At 41.4% G+C, this 18269-nt stretch overlaps 1 protein-coding gene and 1 pseudogene across 1 annotated transcript in view; one reads left to right on the top strand and one right to left on the bottom strand.

Annotated features, from left to right (window-relative positions):
- LOC129838978 (zinc finger protein 883-like) overlaps positions 1 to 18269 on the bottom strand; it is a 91968-nt gene that overhangs the window by 20879 nt on the left and 52820 nt on the right. The window lies entirely within an intron of this gene.
- On the top strand, positions 8235 to 14708 carry LOC129839007 (zinc finger protein with KRAB and SCAN domains 8-like; annotated as a pseudogene).

Below are 18269 nucleotides of genomic sequence, written 5' to 3'. Positions count from 1 at the left end.
TGTATATAATGAACAAACTAGGTCTATACTGCTCCTACACGGTGTAACAATACATCATGTAGATGTACATAATGAACAGACTAGGTCTATACTGCTCCTACATTTTTTTTATAAAAAAAAAAAAAAAAATCCCACCTTTATTTAACCAGGTTGGCAGTTTAGAACAAGTTCTCATTTACAACTGTGACCTGGCCAAGATAAAGCAAAGCAGTGTGACAAAAACAACAAGACAGAGATACACATGAACAAACATTCAATCAATAACACAATAGAAGATCGAGAATATATTTTTATGTTTAGGAATATTGTGATACACGATCATTCCCCTATTAATGTAGATATTATGGACATTTTATTAAATCAAACGTTTAACCATTGGGACGCTTGATGTAATTAAATCAAACATTTTACCATTGGAACACTTGATGTAATTAAATCAAACGTTTTACCACTGGGACTCTTGATGTAATTAAATCAAACGTTTTACCATTGGAACACTTGATGTAATTAAATCAAACGTTTTACCATTGGAACACTTTATGTAATTAAATCGAACGTTTTACCATTGGAACGCTTGATGTAATTAAATCAAAGTTTTACCAGTGGAACACTTGATGTAATTAAATCAAACGTTTTACCATTGGGACGCTTGATGTAATTAAGTAATTGTTATTTTCGGATATAAAGACTACGCTGTATCAACAAAAAACGGATTGCAACTTGCAAAACATCTGGGAAGAAAATTACAGACAGAGGAGCAACAACTTCCAACTTTGTTCGACATTTGAAGCTGCACAAAGAACGGTAAGTCGTGGCTAATATAGTCGACAGGGGTCGCAGTTCCTGTTTGGGGACACGGGCTTCCCTACTCTCTACCAACCAGATACGGGGCTGGGGAAGTGGAGGAGTTTGGTGGTCAACCCAGAATGCAGGGCACTCGGGAGCCAAACACCCTTCCTGCATCCTGGGTTGGTGAGATGGAGGAAGACGGGTGGACGTCGGGGGGAGAGACGGCGTCCCTGCCGCTGTAGATGGAGCATCGAGTGAGACTCCTGTTTTGGGGGGGGGGTGGGGGGGGGGGGGGGGGGGGGGGGGGTTAGTAGTTTGTTGATGGTTGTTTTTGATTTTGTTTTATAATTTTTTTCATGGAGCCTACTATAACTTTTGTTAGTTTAAATGTAAGCGTTTAAGGGAGTTTGTTAAGCGGGCGGTTTTTAGTTATTTAGAGGGTGTGGGTTTTGACATTTGTTTTTTAAAGGAGGTTCACCTGAGGGATGGAGGGGATGTTAACAGATTCAGGAGGGAGTGGGAAAGAGGAGTCGGTTTGGGCTATAGGTGGGTTGCACTCATCCGGGGTAGGGATTTTGTGTGGCTAAAGGCTGAGTTTTTTATGGTTATGCAGGGGAGGGTTTTGGGGGTGGATGTCACCTTAAGGGATTGCAGATATAGATTAGTGGGGATGTACGGGCCACAGTGTTACACTCAATGAGGACAAGAGTAAGGAGTCAGGCGCAGAGAGCAAAGGAAATGGGGAAAACCACTTTTTAATGTCCAACCAGAATAACAACTGGTAACGTCAAAAACATTGGCGTAAAACTCCGACTTGAATAAAGTCCAAAACTGGAAAAATAAATCCAGACTGTGGAAAACCCCAATGAAAATAACAACCTCATATACAAACAGAGAGACAAGCCCGCACAAACATAAACGGGCTAAACGAACTTAAATAACACCACCCTAACAACCAAACAATAAACAGGTGAAATCAATTAGACAAAACCAAACGAAAAGGAAAAAGGGATCGGTGGCAGCTAGTAGACCGGCGACGACGACCGCCGAGCACCGCCCGAACAGGAAGGGAGGCCACCTTCGGTAATACTCGTTACACACAGGTGGCGGCAGACAGGAAGGAGATGGTGGACTGTCTGGCGCCACAAATAGGCAATTGTTGATGTGGGGGATTTTAATATAGATTTAGGGGTAGGGAGGATAGCAGTGCAGGCGCCATCACCAGGCTAATGGCTTGCCATGGTCTGGTTGATGGAGGCCTGCACACTACTCCGACAATGACTGGTTCCACCTCAAGCGGAGGCTTGACTATATTTTTATGTCTAGGTCCTTGGTTCAGTTGTCTAGGCAGCTGTTGCCTGTTTTATTTTCTGATCACGACGGGGTGCTTCTGCAGGTGAGGTCACCAGTCTGCCTCTTCGGTAGGGGGTACTGGAAATTAGATTGGGATGTGCTGGATGAGCTTTCATTGAAGCCTTTACTGGTTTGTTTTGTGGGATTGAAGGCCTCCGGTCCATGTGTGAAGGGGTGTTAGAGTGGTGGGATTTAGTTAAGGTAAGGTATGGTCAACAAGCTCAAGGATCTGAATTGGTTGAGCCTCCACAAGTGCTTGCCGGTACGTTTCGTCTTGTACAGGCATAGCTTGGGGCGATCCCCCACCTGTCCAAGACCATCTTGTGGCGGGGAGGAGACACCTTTTGGGACTGTGCCTTTGCCGGAGTAGTATGGGCACGGCTGTTGTTAGGTGGGTGAAAGGGAATTTTGTTTTAACTTGGGCTAGGGTAGAGAGAGGTGTAGGGAGAGCGAGTGGGACGGTCAGGGACAGGTTTCTGCTCTGACTTCTCATAAGCCTCTTTAAACGGGGGCTGTGGGAAGCCAGGCAGGACATGGTAAAGACAGGGAGAGATTGGGGGGTGGAGGAGATGGTGAGGAGGGTGGAAGGAACTTTGAGGGGGAGGGAGGAGAGGAATGGGGGCAGCATGCTGTCCGGGAGAGGTGGAAGGGAGGTTTAGGGCTGGGGTTAATTTAGATGTTTTAAGGGGATAGAATAGGGACGGGAGATAGGGGAAGGTAGGGCTTTAGAGATGTAGTTTGTAGGCATGAAGGGGAGGGAAGATGCTCCCCTGAGTTTTTGTTATTGGGTTTTTGTTTTGAATTTAAAAATGCCTATATTTTAGTTTGTTTGGAATTTTGATGGTTTTGTTTTGAAGGAATGGCATTGTACATAATAAAAACTTTTATATATATATATAAATAAAAAATCTTCCACTATGTCAATATAGTGCATGGTATGTACGTTTAGTATCACTTTTCAACCAACCCAGTGCATTTGTTGAAAATGAAACATTTTGAAATCAACAATACGTCAAAGGATTCAACTACTGAAACAAACAAATGGATCAAACGGATCAAACCCACTGGACAATGGGTTTGATTCAGACCCTGCCAGCATGGCCAGAGATGTAACTTATAACCACACAACCACCTTTCATGCAAGACTAAAAACACCTACGTATTAGATTTACTGCCATGGTCTAGTATGTCACTGCCTCAGAAACCATTCACAATGCTGGCTGAGGTACGAGTAAAACATGACATATTATTTCCTAATTGTAAAAGAAATTCCCACTCCTTTATCAACTAGTCTCTCTCTGTTTAACCAGAATAACATGAGTTGTGTCCTTTAGACTGTTAGTCCTTAATCAACTAGTCTCTCACTGTTTAACCAGAATAACATGAATTGTGTCCTTCAAACTGTTAGACTGTTAATCCATAATCATATTCAGCTACTTAGACGTCATGTTATATTCTCTAAAATGAAACATAACCAAGTGAAATAAAGTTGATAAGATACTCTTAATAGACATTAAATAAAAAATGGTTGTTCAGAAATCATTAATTATGAAATGAACAAAATATTTCACAATCATTACCACTGCTGATATTCACACAGAATAATTACAAGGATCATATTTCTCAGTTGCATTGACCTGCAGACATCAGACACCACGTCTCCCCTATGCACATGTGACTGAAATGTAACCAATCACAAAAATCACTGAGACAGTTTTGATGGACCAATAAAAAAAACAGCAAGTTTCTGCCAGCCAATTGGATAATTCCAGGACAGTACATGTGTAAAGGGTGTTGAGGGATAATTCCAGTGCGGTACATGTGTAAAGGATGTAGAGGGATAATTCCAGTACAGTACATGTGTAAAGGATGTAGAGGGATAATTCCAGTACGGTACGTGTGTAGAGGGATAATTCCAGTGCACCGGTTATTGACTGGAGACTTACAATGATGAAAACAGGTCCCTAGTGGAATGGCAACAACATGGCTGCTTGTTAAAGAAGAGATGGAGGGAGAGAGAGGTAACCATATGCTGAAAACAGGTGTATTTATCCCTGTGTTTCCTGTCTCTCTGTGCCAGTTCATCTTGTATGTCCAAGTCAACCAGTGTGGTTTTTCCCGTGCCCATGCCTTCTCTATTCTCTTTTTTATAGTCCTCCCGGTTCTGACCCTTGCCTGTATTCTGGACTCTTTACCCGCCTGCCTGACCATTCTGCCTGCCCTGACCTCGAGCCTGCCTGCCACTCTGTACCTCCTGGACTCTGAACTGGTTTTGACCTTTTGCCTGTCCACAACCATTCTCTTGCCTTCTCCCTTTTTGGATCAATAAACATCTAAGTGTCCAACCATCTGCCTCCTGTGTCTGCATCTGGTTCTCGCCTTGTGCCCTCATACATATGTGTCATATATTGTCCTCACTGGTTTCCTCCCATAGATTCATGCACTTGTTGGAATCTCGAACGAACACTGCAATGTGATTCAGTAGTGAGAAAAGGGATTCACTTGCCACAACAACCCCAGTGGTGTCAGTTAGCACAAGGTTGGGGACATGTGAGTAACACCATATGTGTACTTGGTTAGGAGACTCTCCTGTGAGCGATGCAGAGAAGCCCCTGTATTGTCCCTGCATATTAGCTGCTCTGTCTGTTGCATTACCAACACACTGTTTGATATCTATGTCCATCTTCTCAAGGGTCTGTTTCACCAGGTCCACAAAGTACTGTCCAATCGATGACTCACAGTCAATGACCTCAATGAGTCTCTCGTGGACAACATCAGTGACATATCACAGAACTACTGCACACTGGTCTTTGGGTGTTAAATCCTGTGTTGTGTCCATTTGTATTGAGAACATCCCTGCCTTTCTCACTTTAACAGCAATTGTCTGCTGAATCAACATTCTGATGACTTCAATGACTTTATTTGCTGTTGTTTTGGATGTCATAGTTACCAAGGACCCTCTTCCTTTACTTCCCATCTGCTTCTTGCTTTTCTCAATGCTCCACCAACATGCTCTTGTAGACAGACATATTTGCTTAGCAACAATATAAGCTCAAGAAACGTGTCGTGATTGACGGCCATGTTTCCCAAGTTATATGCAGCTTCGTGTCTGTGTCCTCTGTAGCTAAGCCCACATTTACCAATAACTTTAAATACATCAATCACACGTGCCATGACATGCCTCCTCTTTCTGACCTGGTCTCGTTGAACTGACATTATCACTCAGAAGGGTACGGATGTCTGCTTTGCTGGCTCTGAGGAAAAAGGCTTCTGCACTTTCTCTATGGGTCTTGCTTCTCTCATGTTCCTGTACTCTCTGATGGACATGTTTCCAAGCCTCCTTTGATAAATGCACTATCACTGGCTGAAGGTTTTGTGAATGCAAGACATACTGAGCAGAACAAGGAGTGAGTTACTTCATTGTAGGTCAGCCATTTTCTGTTTGTGCCATCTTTGGAGTGGAATACATTGGGAATGACTCTTTGAGGGGTTGTTTTGGGTGGTAAAAGGGCGGGAAAATAATCAAATGGATTTTCAGTGCTTTCGCTGTCCCTTTATTTTCCCTGTACTGGGCTCTGAACCTCTCTCTCTCTCTCTCTCTCTCTGCACATCTGGTTGCTCTGCAGAATTGTAAGAACCGATGCTGGACAGAAGAAGCAGGTACGGGGGTCAAACATTTATTCTGGAACGGACAAAGAACACGACAGAAACAGTGTAGGCACACGGATAAACAAGGACATGTGACAAACAATCCCGAAGCAGGGAACAGAGCTAGGAAACAGACAGATATAGGGAAGGAAATTACACAAGTAATTGAGTCCATATGAGTCCAATGAGCGCTGATGCGCATGACGGGGATAGGCAGGTGTGCATACTGAAAGTGGCTGAGTGCGTAATGTTGGGGAGTCTGGCGCCCTCAAGCACCAGAGGGAGGAAGAGCGGGAGCAGGCATGACAAGAATGAGATTAACTTGGTAAATAACCTACATTTAAACTTGTTTTGCTTGTGCAGTCATCGATTGTATGCCTCCCGATTACAGTCCTACTGATAATCTCATAAATAAAGCACATGTTAATCTAACATCATAGCCTCCATGTTTAGGTTTGTGCTCTGAAGTTGTACCTGAAGGTTCCTGCTCTGAGTCTGACTCTGAACTGACCACCATCTCCAGTTCTGCAGGAGCACCTGAAGGTTCCTGCTCTGAGTCTGACTCTGAACTGACCACCATCTCCAGTTCTGCAGGAGCACCTGAAGCTCTAGTGCTGCTGCTGCTTCCTTCTCCACCTTTGCAAAGAAAATACTCTATTATCATACTATCAGTACTGTATCAGTAGGCTACATTAATACAGCCCTGGAAAAAATTGAGAGTGGTCTGTTCAATTGGAGTAGTCTGTTCATTTTTCCCAGAGCTGTATTAATGTACAATGAGTCATGACCGAATGCCGGCAAGTCCATAGTCTAGGTTTGCTATTAGTTGAAACATATTGCGTTCGCTATGTTGCACTCATTGCTATGATATAATTCCTCCACGAAGACGTGCAAACTGTTTAGCTTACCGGCCATTGTGTCAGTGTAACGGATGTGAAATGGCTAGCTAGTTAGCGGGTACGCGCTAGTAGCATTTCAATCAGTTACGTCACTTGCTCTGAGACTTAAGTAGTGTTGCCCCTTGCTTTGCAAGGGCCGTGGCTTTTGTGGAGCGATGGGTAACGCTGCTTCGTGGGTGACTGTTGTCGATGTGTGCAGAGGGTCCCTGGTTCGCGCCCGGGTCGGGGCGAGGGGACGGTGTAAAGTTATACTGTGACATTGATGCTGTTGACCCGGATCACTGGTTGCTGCGGAAAAGGAGGAGGTTGAAAGGGGGGTGAGTGTAACGGATGTGAAATGGCTAGCTAGTTAGCGGGTACGCGCTAGTAGCATTTCAATCAGTTACGTCACTTGCTCTGAGACTTAAGTAGTGTTGCCCCTTGCTTTGCAAGGGCCGTGGCTTTTGTGGAGCGATGGGTAACGCTGCTTCGTGGGTGACTGTTGTCGATGTGTGCAGAGGGTCCCTGGTTCGCGCCCGGGTCGGGGCGAGGGGACGGTGTAAAGTTATACTGTTACATCACTATTACTAGCTATGCTACTTAGCTAGCCATGTTTGGTGTCGTGTGTGTGTTTTTGATTGACCTGGTCCCTTACTGGTGAATATGTTGCTTATTTTGCAGAATTTGGCTGCGTCTGTGGCAAGGGCCTTTCTCTTTTTTTATTCTCTCCCTCTCTGCTCCATCTTTCCTTTTCTGACCGTCCATTTCGCCATGTGACTTGTCTAAAATGTTATCGGTAGAGAAGCAGTAGGCGGTTGCCATGTGTGTCTCGGAGAGACCTGATGTAATTTTTGCACAGGGACACTGCAGCGAGATAGTGAGAGTCGCGCCTGATGCGTGGATTCTCCGTCAACTCATTCCTGCTTGCATATTATCGCTGGTTAATTGACTATTCACGGCAGGCCAAAACGACCCTCAGGCCACCGGGAAATGTCCTGGTGCTCCCGACGGCCAGTCCGCCACTGCCGCTCGGCCATCGCTCATCCATATACTTATATGTACACATTCTTATGCACCCCTTTAGATTTGTGTGTATTCGGTAGTTGTTGGGGAATTGTTAGATTACTTGTTAGATATTACTGCACTATCAGAACTAGAAGCACAAGCATTTCGCTACACACGCAATAACATCTGATTTTTGATTTGATTAGATTTTCCAGTTAGCTACCAACTTGAAAGAGTGAACTTTAGCATAAAACCCACATGGAACACTGAGATTAGTCAAATAACATATGAAGAGGCTTATTTGACACCAAACCAACAACAGTAGTTACTAAAACATAAATTGCTAATGTACGACGTAAAAGGTGGATTTTATGATGTAATGTCAACTTTATACATTTCTATCCCCGGGACCAAAAACTCATGCTTCCTACATTGAACTTGTCTGCACATTTTAAATATACGTTTTACTCAACTGCGCTACCCACTCCAGTCAACAGATAGTGGTCTGCGACTTTAAGGCAATGCTGTTAGTGTGACGTATAATCTAGTGGACGGAACGCTTCTTTCAACTGCAGCAACAGGTAGCCAGACACCTCGGTAGCTTGCCAGACAAAATAGCCTAAACAATAAAGCTCTTTAGACGCTGTAGCGTATATTAGTCACTTTGTTTTAAACCCACTTCTGTTGTCAAGTTAATTATCCGATTTAATTTCATATTTACTTTGTTGTTTTTGGTCAGCTAGCGGGCTGGTTAAGTTAGCATTAGCCGAGCTAGCTAACATCCCTGACCATGAGGTCACTAAGCTACTCTCCTGCTAAAGAAGTGAAAGCGGAGGTGGAAGAGAAGGATGTTACAACACAAAAACAAGTAGAGGGTGGGGCTGTTTCAGTGAAAGAAGAGGAAGACGCGTTCAGAGTGAAAGAGGAGGAGGATGTTACAGTAAAAGGAGAGGAGGATTTAGTTTTTGGAGTGAAAGAGGAGGAGGGGGAGATGACTGTTACATCGAAACATGAGGAGGAGGAAAATGGATATCTGGGCTCGGTTTCCCAAAGGCATGTTAAGGCATCCAATAGTTCTAACGATGAACGTGCCCTGGTTAACACTAGTAAGTACTGTCTTAAATACAGAGGCACAAACTCTGCAGTTGTTGAACTGATGTTTGGTGTTAAATGGGAAATCTGCAATTGCTACATCCATATTTGGACTTTTAAATTATTTATTTAAAGCCATTGATTCTTGAACAATATAACACATGGCTCATGAGCTTAGTTCAACTGTTGTACCCCATCAGAACCCCAAATAAGCTTTTTTTACTCCAATGTCAAGAAACAATGTAAACCAACACTGTATAGCCTCAACATGGTTAAAACTATAATGTTGATAACATGGATGGTCAGTACTTGCATCCATTGGTCTGTCTATGAATTTGAGAGTAGTTACATTTCTCCAGCCCCATCCATCATCTTATTACCAAAACAGTGGTGGAATTACAGCTTTGTTATTGTTTCAACTGCAGGTTGGTTGATTGATTGTTGTGTGGCTTTTTTTTAAAGGGACAACCTAGGATTTAAACAGCAACAAAATGGCTGCCCAGAGACTTGGTTTGGTAAACAGTTGAGGGATGGGGTCTGGAGAAATGTAACCACTCTCAAATTCATAGAGAAAGCTATTGTATCAACCTTAACCCAAAACCTAGGGACCTCTTCAAGAAGTTCTGACATCTTGGTGTAACAGTTATAAGGTGTTGGCTTGACAGTCGCTGGACCCAGGTTTGAGTTAAGCTCAGGGCTACCCCCTGAATTCACTACACTATGAATACAAGGACTGGCCATCCATGATGTCATAATGATAGTTTAACCAGATTTCTAGGCTATATAGTATATTCTAGAATTCATCCATGATGTCACAATGATAGTTTAACCAGATTTCTAGGCTATATAGTATATTCTAGAATTCATCCATGATGTCATAATGATAGTTTAACCAGATTTCTAGGCTATATAGTATATTCTAGAATTCATCCATGATGTCATAATGATAGTTTAACCAGGTTTCTAGGCTATATAGTATATTCTAGAATTCATCCATGATGTCACAATGATAGTTTAACCAGATTTCTAGGCTATATAGTATATTCTAGAATTCATCCATGATGTCATAATGATAGTATATCCAGGTTTCTAGGCTATATAGTATATTCTAGAATCCATCCATGATGTCATAATGATAGTTTATCCAGGTTTCTAGGATATATAGAATATTCTACAATTGCCAGTGAAGATTTCCTGTGGGGGTCAAATTGTTAGAGCTGTTGATAAGTCATTGTATAATATTCAGCCAATTTATTTTCATGCCACTTAAATCAATATAGCCCAACCAGAAGAGAATAAACTCTTCCTGAACCACCTCGTCCTGCTGGCCATCGTAAATTCTGACGTTGCTGGTAATAGGCTAAAAAATCCAGACGGAAAATATTTACACAAGAAGCCACCTAATATCACACAGTCAAACTCTTCAGTCATTTAGTAAAATCACCGTTCTGCGATTTCTCACCGTTTTAAACAACGCACAGTGTTTCAACGAGGGCTCTTTACGTCATCGTTTTTATCTGAGCAAGTCAACGCCCACATTTTTTTCTAAAGTAATTTAGTATCATTTCATTTCAACCCTATAAACAAAAAATAAAACTGTTACCAATCTTCCCGTTAAACTACTTTTACAAATAAAAAAAGGCGGGAAAAACAAAACACTATATTTACATAAAACTCCCCCATGACTTTGTCTAGTAATCTTCTGAATCGCCACAACAGAATGAATTAGCTGAATTAACCTACATTTGGGGTGCAAATTTATCTTACCATTTATACTGCCAGTTATGATTTTAATATTCACATTTTCATGGAACAGTTTCATTTCATTGATAATAGTATCTCAAAATCATTGTCTGTGATTAATCTACATTCTATCTAAATGGAAAATTATACAAATCTAAAAGTAACTTTTATTGCCAACTATGTAAAAAAAAAAATGCCTACATAAAGCCAATAAATGGTCTCATAGCAAAGGGTCTGAATAGTTGGGTAAATAAGGTATTTCTGTTTTTTTTACCTGTTTTCACTTTGTCATTATGGGCTGTTGATGACACCCCCCTGAAACAAGATGACCATCAGAGAAAAAAAACCTCTTCCTTAGCCTACTCCTTCCGCTGCTGCTTGCCTTCGTAAATTCTGATGTTATGCTCCTAACGTTTCTGGTAATAGACTACACCAGCAGTCGTTATGCTCCTATCGTTTTTGGTAATAGGCTACACCAGCAGTCGTTATGCTCCTATAGTTTCTGGTAATAGGCTACACCAGCAGTCGTTATGCTCCTATAGTTTCTGGTAATAGGCTACACCAGCAGTCGTTATGCTCCTATAGTTTCTGGTAATAGGCTACACCAGCAGTCGTTATGCTCCTATAGTTTCTGGTAATAGGCTACACCAGCAGTCGTTATGCTCCTATCGTTTTTGGTAATAGGCTACACCAGCAGTCGTTATGCTCCTATAGTTTCTGGTAATAGGCTACACCAGCAGTCGTTATGCTCCTATAGTTTCTGGTAATAGGCTACACCAGCAGTCGTTATGCTCCTATAGTTTCTGGTAATAGGCTACACCAGCAGTCGTTATGCTCCTATAGTTTCTGGTAATAGGCTACACCAGCAGTCGGCAACCTTTTCCATTTGGTGCCAATTTCTCTGACCATTTCTACCAATCTGTGTGCCAGTTGTGATTTTCATATTCACATTTTACTGGAACAGTTTCATTTAATTTATAATAGTAATAATAATTATAATAGTATTTGTATCTCAACATCATTATCTGTGATTAATCTACATTCTATCTAAATGAAAATTATACAAATCTAAAGGTAACTTTTATTGCCATTGCCAACGATGTAAAAAAAAAAATAACAACAACAAATAAAAACATTTGCAGCTTGCAGGTAAAAAATATCCAGATTTTTAAAATAAATATCCTATAAATCCCATTGGCTGCACATGGCCTGTCAACAACGAACTTGAAACATTCTATCAACTATCAACTGGGTCCTCCGAAACTTGCAACATTGCATAACATATTCTGGGCCCCCAGTTTCCCGCGCCAGTGAGTTCTGGACAGACACAGCTGTCGTCTATTTGTGCAAAGGATAAGAAGTAATCAGGTATTTTATGGCATTTCCACTGGATCAAAGCATTACATTTTACCCTTTAATACTGAGTGGTTATCGAAAGGGCGAGAGCTGGAAATAATTTACAAATACTTTGAGCAACTAATGTCATTCGTAATGGATTCTAATAAGACTTTCTTTACTTGCTGTTTGAGGTGAAGAAAAAAATGAGTTGGAGAAGCTAAATATTTTTTTTATTTTTTAGAAGCTCCACCACTCATTAGTGGTGGTGCGTTAAGACAATCTGAAATACTATCAGACATCCCCAAATAGGCACATTTATAGGCCTACATTTGCACGCAGGCCAGGTAGACTAATCCTACTTCTATATGTGTAATCAGGTGTGCATCCTTACCCAACATTGACAGGAGTGTTTCAAACGAAAGACAATGAATAAATTGACAAACTGACGCATCTTGCGGGGTCAGGTCTGGGTGGTCTGCCAGGGGCCGTTTCATTTAGTATCCGTTTGGGTCGGCATGGGGAATGAATCTATTTCCCCATAGTATGTTGTACCGAAGTTGACCGTCTGAAAGGGAGTGTAACTTTGACTATAATTACTGTTCCCTGAAGGAGGGAAACAAGGTACAACACCTGATTGGCCCCACCCCTTCCTGGGTCAGTGAAGAGCGGTATTAAATTGAAGGAATAAATCCGAGCCTCACGCTCATCACCTGTGGAAGACGGGGATTCCAGGAAGGCGTGGATTTAATAGTATGTTGTACCTAGTTTCCATCCATCAGGGAACAGTAGTTATAGTCATATCATGTGGATTTAATAGTATGTTGTACCTAGTTTCCCTCCTTCAGGGAACAGTAGTTATAGTCATAACGTTACGCTTGTCATATGATGAACTTCAACTTAAATACTGGATCTTGCTGTGGGACAGTTTTTTTGTATTCAGATCTCTGAAATGCTCTCTAACTATGTCACATTTAGTGTTTCCTTATGTTACGCTGGGAAAACAGTTTTCATGGGCACAGAAATCCTAAATAATTTCAGAATATGATCAATCCAATGGTTCTAACCGAAAGTCCCCTTAACTTTATTGACAACACCCAAATGGATACTGTTATTAACGTGGTTTTTCAATAATTACACTTAATACTGTAGCTGTTTTGTTATAGTCACATGTTCAACTATCATCAAGTGATCCAGGAAATAATTTTCTGAATGACAGTCAAGTGACAAACATCACGACATGCAACAACAACCAAAGTGCTACTTCATTCATTACTCTGGTAAATACAGTTATGCCGTGTTCCACGTTGGATCCAACATCCCTACCAAATTGATGTTTATAATGTTATTGTCTGCTTGATTTACAGTAGGGTCTCGTTAGTCTGTTTGGACACAGAGATACTTAGCTCATAATGTGTAGAGAACTGTTCCTTGATGGATAGGCTATTGTAAAACACACAGAGCTATTTTCCTTTATTCAGGACATTTAGAATGAAAACACATTACAGAGTAGCCTATTGGGATTATTCACAAAATTATCTGGTGATCAGGTTATGAAATGTCATGACAAAGACATTTTAGTTTCCATGTTTCACCTGAAATATTAAAAGCAACCTGTAAATGGAGGCTATTTTTGCCGTCAGCCTATGAGAACTCCCCTGCGTTTTCCCCCACGGTGGTGAATTAGTGAATAGACACAGAGCTTAATGTGAGTTTCCTTGAGTAGCACTCCTGATCTTGCGTTGATAGTGCGCTGTAATATTCAGAATACATTGTGGAAAACTAAAATCTTCTCTGACCATTTTTGTTCCAGGCAGATATACTAGATCCATAACTAGTGGTTTCCTCATCACCAGATATACTACATCCATAACTAGTGGTTTCCTCATTACCAGATATACTACATCCATAACTAGTGGTTTCCTCATTAGCGGAGAGGTGTTTCTGCAATCAAATTGTGTGTGCATCGCCCTCGTGCTGCAATTTTAGCAAATACAGAAAGGGGCCTTTTTTGGCGATCAAAGGTCGTCTGGCACACTGCTTAGGTTTGACTGTCTTAAGACAATTGTAAAATAATTTAACAGACCTCTGGGCATCACCTTTTACCTCAAATAAACAGTGGACTTCTGCTGTTGTGGGCCTTTAACCGTCTGACATTGTTGTTCACACAGGAGAGAGATGTGACGATCGTGGATCCTCTGTGGAGTCTCAACTACATCATGATGCTGACGAGGCAGAGAAGAGTCTCTCCAGATCAGAACTCCTCAAGAAACACCAGCAGAAAGCCACATGGAAGAAATATTACCACTGCTGCTCTGACTGTGGTAAAAGATTCAACTATTCAGTAAAACTTAAAATACATCAAAGACATCACACAAGAGAGAAACCATATGGCTGTGCTCAATGTGGGAAGAGTTTTGTTAAATCTAGCCATCTGACTGCACACCAGAGAACACACACAGGAGAGAAACCATATAGCTGTGATCAATGTGGGAAGAGTTTTGTTTCATCTAGCAGTCTGACTGGACACCAGAGAACACACACAGGAGAGAAACCATATAGCTGTGATCAATGTGGGAAGAGTTTTGCTAAATCTAGCCAGCTGACTCTACACCAGAGTATACACACAGGAGAGAAACCATATAGCTGTAATCAATGTGGGAAGAGTTTTTCTACATCTGGCTCTCTAACAAAACACCGGAGAACACACACTGGAGAGAAATCATATAGCTGTAATCAATGTGGGAAGAGTTTTTCTACATCTGGCTCTCTGACTGTACACCGGAGAACACACACAGGAGAGAAATCTTATAGCTGTAATCAATGTGGGAAGAGTTTTTCTACTTCTAGCTATCTAACTATACACCAGAGAACGCACACAGGAGAGAATCCGTGCTGTGATCAATGTGGGAAGAGTTTTTCTACTTCTAGCTATCTAACTATACACCAGAGAACACACACAGGAGAGAAATCTTATAGCTGTGATCAATGTGGGAAGCGTTTTACTTGGCCAAACAGCCTGAATATACACAAGCGGACACACACAGGGGAAGAGATACTCTGATAAAAGATCTCTGAATAAACATAAAATACATGAAGGAGTTGTTTCATGATATCAATGAAATAATGTCACAATGTAGAATGTTTTAACATTGTAGTAGGAGTATTTTAATGATGTCACAATGTAGAATGTTTTAACATTGTAGTAGGAGTATTTTAATGATGTCACAATGTAGAATGTTTTAACATTGTAGTAGGAGTATTTTAATGATGTCACAATGTAGAATGTTTTAACATTGTAGTAGGAGTATTTTAATGATGTCACAATGTAGAATGTTTAAACATTGTAGTAGGAGTATTTTAATGATGTCACAATGTAGAAGCCTAAACGTTTGTCCCTGTTACACTTCCCACGTTGGTGACCCACTTGAATCAAAATGCAACACTTCAAAATGTAGCGATCTGTTTTCTACAAGTTGTCCTCTAACCAGGGATGTACACATTACTCCCAGATTCTGTGTGGTTTTTGAGCTGTTAGTTTTAACAGGACGTGCAACCTCATCTCCCTCCTCTCGCACAAATTACTTCAACATGATATCGATGAGTGATGACAAATAAGTGTTGTGTTCCTTTGTTTTGCGACCCCTACATTTAAATGCATCACTCCAAAATGTAGCTGACTGTCTTCTGCAGGTTCTCCTCTAATCAGTGAGGTTAAAGATATCTCCCATTTCCATGTTTTTTTTGTTTTTAGTTTCAACAGCACGTAGAACCTAATTTCCCCCCTAATCGATATCAGTGATTTATTGCTACTTGTCGAAACAACAGCGTTTCTGGTGCTTGTGCAGTTTATAAGGAGCTTGTTTTAAAAAAATACAATTATTTTGGCAGATGTTTGTGTATATACCACTTTAGGTTTTCAATTTATCCCAAACTGTTTTTGCATATTGGTTATTGATTTGGACATGTTAAAATTGTGTTTTGACATTGGGCTATCCCACCTAGCAACTATGCAATCAAATATTTCATATTTACATTTCATGTAACATTTAGTAGTGATATTCATTCATGCAACCAACTGACACTTTTTTGGGTACAATTATATTGACATTGTTGCCCTGCTTTTAGAATGTCAGGGTTCATTCTCAGATGTGCCAACCCAAATGTACTAGAGCATGACATTGGGGACTGGGCCCCGATCCAACAACATGCCTAGTGAACCCTGACAAGAGAGAGAAGCTCTGCAGTTAGGTGGAAAGTTACTATGGATATTGCAGGAGTTTCCTCTTGAAATCAGACATGTCTGCGTTAAGGACAACTTGGTTGCTGATTGTCTCAAGGGTGGGCAGTCAAAATGTTTTGCGTTTAGGCAGTGCGGTGCCATGGATCACAATTTATTTTGACTGCACGTTTTTCCATTTTGGAGATGAGTTTTGTTTGGGCTCGTTCCAAGGGGACGAGAGTTCTAGAAGCTAGTGGGTTTTAGGAAGAGAGTTCTAGAAGCTAGTGGGTTTTAGGAAGAGAGTTCTAGAAGCTAGTGGGTTTTAGGAAGAGAGTTCTAGAAGCTAGTGGGTTTTAGGAAGAGAGTTCTAGAAGCTAGTGAGTTTTAGGAAGATGTGAGAGTTCTATAAGCGAGTGAGTTTTAGGAAGGGAAAAAATACATTTTTGTTTCTTGTTTTTAATTGCTGATGGCTAGTAAACACCGTGTTTTTATTGGTGAAGGTGTAGCATTGTAGTTGATTATAATGTGAAATGGAAGTTGTTTTCTGTTGGTGGTGCGCATTCTCTTAATTAAGGTATTACAGTCTTTGGTTTTGCCATTTATGTTTTGAGGTTGGACTTTAGTGCGTATAGCTCGTTATCACGTAGGGCGCACTGATTGGTGTCACCTCGTTAGTCAGTATGTGTTACACCTGTGCTGGCTTGTCCATCTAGTTAGTGGGAAGGTGTTTCACCTGAGCTGGTCCAGGTTCTATTTAAGAGTGTCTGGCCCAGTGCTCCAGTTGTCTTGATAGATGTGGAGAGTCAACACCTTTAGTTGTGCTACCTTTTTGGTTTGCTTCCGGTCTTTAAGTTTGTTGTGGGTTTTTCTTTTGTTTGCCTCTTTTTGGGCAGATTTAGTGGGTCTCATGGTGGGTGTTTTTTAGGTCCCAGTTATTAGTCAACTTTCAGTGGACACAGAGCAAAACTGCAACATTATGTTATAATACTTTTATTGGATCAAATGGTTGTTTCTGCAACAGAATAGAGGGTTCTTAGAACTATTGTGTCTGTGCGTTCTACTGAGGATGGACCTCTGGGAGATAACACTGACCGGAGATTTACAATGTGTTTTTGGTGATTAAACCTAAAGAGACCGCATTCCAGAGCATGAGTTAATGTTTCTGTTCTATATGGTACCAGGGAGAGATGACCCCAGGACCAGACCCTGGTCTCTACACAAAGACTACTGTTTTTACAGCAGATACTGTTTGCTGAGAATTATAAGTATCTTTCATACACATCTTAACCTTGTGACCTGTTCTATATGTAACGGATGTGAAATGGCTAGCTAGTTAGCGGTGGTGCGCGCTAGTAGCCTTTCAATCGGTGGCGTCACTTGTGCTGAGACCTTGAAGTAGTGGTTCCCCTTTGGTAACGGTGCTTCATGCGTGACTGTTGATGTGTGCAGAGGGTCCATGGTTCGCGAGGGGACGGACAAAAGTTATACTGTTACATATACATCTGTTGTTCGTCATGTAGGTTGAAAGTGGTGTATCTTGGCTATAAAAAACCTTAGTACTTTTGTCCCATGGGGCGAACAGCCATCATTATTGTAGAGCACTCAATTTATTCTCTTTATATGTGTACGTTGTATTGACCTGCTCCCTTATTATTAGGTGAATAAAGATTTAGTTTAAGAATAACTCTGACTTGTGGTAAGTTTCTCTCATTTGATATTAAAGAAATTAACCACCACATTTGGCGATGGGGATGTTATTCTTCAGTTGGTGACCGCTCCTGAAGACCTGGGTAAATGGTGCACGAGGGATCCCTCTAACTTGGGATCTCAGGGAGACACTTGGGGAACGGAGCAGATGGACCCACATTTGATCTGAGAGGCAGCGAGCCGAGTGGATACCACATCTCAAACGTAGTTTTTTAAAAAGAATGAGGTGAGTGAAACAAGTGGAGTTTTTATAAAAGTCTCGTAGGCTCTGAGTGTGTATTCCTGTGTGAGGGGCCCCTTGGAGGTGTAGACAGGGCTGAGTCAGTGGAGGATGATCTGAGAGTCAGTCGACTCAAAGACATCTATCATTGGTCGGTTGCGGGCAACCTAGAGCCATCCTGACACTGAAATAAAAAATACAGGTCTAGCAGAGCCCCAAGTCCCATAAGGACGTCCTCGAGGGTGTGGATGTTCTCGCCATCAAAGGCCAGCGGGAT

This window comes from Salvelinus fontinalis, chromosome 40 (assembly GCF_029448725.1).
Source record: "Salvelinus fontinalis isolate EN_2023a chromosome 40, ASM2944872v1, whole genome shotgun sequence".
NCBI classification, from domain to species: Eukaryota; Metazoa; Chordata; class Actinopteri; order Salmoniformes; family Salmonidae; genus Salvelinus; species Salvelinus fontinalis.
Note: the sequence above shows the minus strand (reverse complement) of the source record. Positions and strands in the feature narration are given on the sequence as shown.